The sequence below is a fragment of the Clupea harengus genome, unplaced genomic scaffold (assembly GCF_900700415.2).
Source record: "Clupea harengus unplaced genomic scaffold, Ch_v2.0.2, whole genome shotgun sequence".
Classification (NCBI taxonomy): Eukaryota; Metazoa; Chordata; class Actinopteri; order Clupeiformes; family Clupeidae; genus Clupea; species Clupea harengus.
The window spans coordinates 1-1,582 of record NW_024880084.1 but is presented as its reverse complement, the minus strand read 5'-3'; the positions used below and the strand labels follow the sequence as shown (position 1 = coordinate 1,582).

At 44.9% G+C, this 1,582-nt stretch overlaps 1 long non-coding RNA gene across 1 annotated transcript; it reads left to right on the top strand.

Moving 5' to 3' along the window:
- Positions 1 to 409: 409 nt before the first annotated feature.
- LOC122131236 lies at positions 410 to 1,340 on the top strand. Its single transcript, XR_006152047.1, has 3 exons — positions 410 to 443; positions 630 to 740; positions 1,288 to 1,340. It is a non-coding gene; the product is annotated as an uncharacterized LOC122131236 (long non-coding RNA).
- The last annotated feature ends 242 nt before the right edge of the window (positions 1,341 to 1,582 follow it).

Here is a 1,582-nt window from a genome sequence, read left to right as displayed (position 1 = left end):
GTCAACAGGGAAGAGTGTGGGAGAGCACACAGTACAGCTGATCATCAAAGGTAAATCACTTCAACTCATCTCTGAACATTTAAGACGTTAAATCATCTTTGGCAATAATGTTGGGGGGTTTATAGGTTCAAGTTTAACTCCACACATGAAGACATTTTTGTCCTCACATTACTCCTCTCCTCCAGCCCCTGTGTCTGATGTGGACCTGTCAATCAGCTTCTCAGCCAATGGAGAGAGGACGGTGAGGTGCTCCTCCAATGGGGACAGTCCTCAGTACAGCTGGTCTCTGGATGGGAGGCCTCTGAGTGAAGCTGATGCTGATCTCAGTGCAGATAACCAGACTCTCCTGTTCAGTGGGGATGTGACTGGAAGACTCACCTGCAGCGTCAGGAACCACGTCAGCAGCACACACACCTCAGCTCTCCTGCTGGACGCCTGCTCTGGTACACACACCACCAGACTTCTGTATTATTCCACTTTAAAAGAACACACAACTCCGCTCTAGTCAGCTACGATCCGAATTCTATATTCTTCCACTTTGTTTAAAATAATGTCAGTATTACCAGCATTTTACCAGCAGTTTCTAACCACAGCCTCCTGAACAACACTCCATAACCTTCTGTTTGCAGGTATTTCTCCAGTGTTCATCAGTGTGTGGCTGGCAGAGATCATCATACTCATATCACTGCTGGTGGGAGGGTATTACCTCTACATAAGAAACAAGAGAACACACACTCCAGGTCAGAGTACACACATCACACACCTTCATCTTCTGTTATCTCTACACTAGAAACGAGATCACACCAGGTTAGCAGAGAGACCTTAATCATGAGATTATGTTGGTGCCATAGGTTGTGTTGGTTATCCTGTATACTCAAGTGTGCTGTTGGTTAAAATTATGAAGTCAGGGTGCCCGACAGTAGATTCTACTGTACTGTAGTAAAGGTTTAGACTATACCTGTGCTTTGAGGTACTGTTGTGAGCTGTTGGAGTATTTGCCCCCTAGAGTAGTCAGTAGATTGAGCTATTAGAGTGGTTGCCCCCTAAAGTAGTCAGTAGATTGAGCTTGTAGAGTGTTTGCTCGATAAACACAAATATTTTTACAAGGCAGAGGCACAAAATGTCACAATGCAAAGCAGAGTTTCTCTCTACCGTTACCCCTCTCATGCCTGTGTGCTGTATGTGTTCAGGTGTGCACAGATAGACACTGGTGTTTCTCCTCATGCCTATGTGCTGTATGTGTTCAGGAGTGCACAGATAGACATTGGTGTTTCTTCTCTCCCTCAGATGAGCGTAAGGACCAGGAAGTGGAGCTCTCTCCGACCTCTATGAGCCGCAGGAGGAGGAGGACTCTAGAGGAGGTGCAGATGAAGTGACTCCCAATTGGCTCAGAGGGTGTCCAGCAACAGATTTAAAGAAATAATTTCAAACACAATTAAGAAACATTTATGAAAGCAAAAAAATATTAGAGTCTGATGAATCCCCAATGATTCTTGACTGGAGCACATCAGAGAAACTGGCTTTAATGGTAAATATGACATGGTGTCATATAGAGTACAGACCTCATGAACTCACAGAGCAC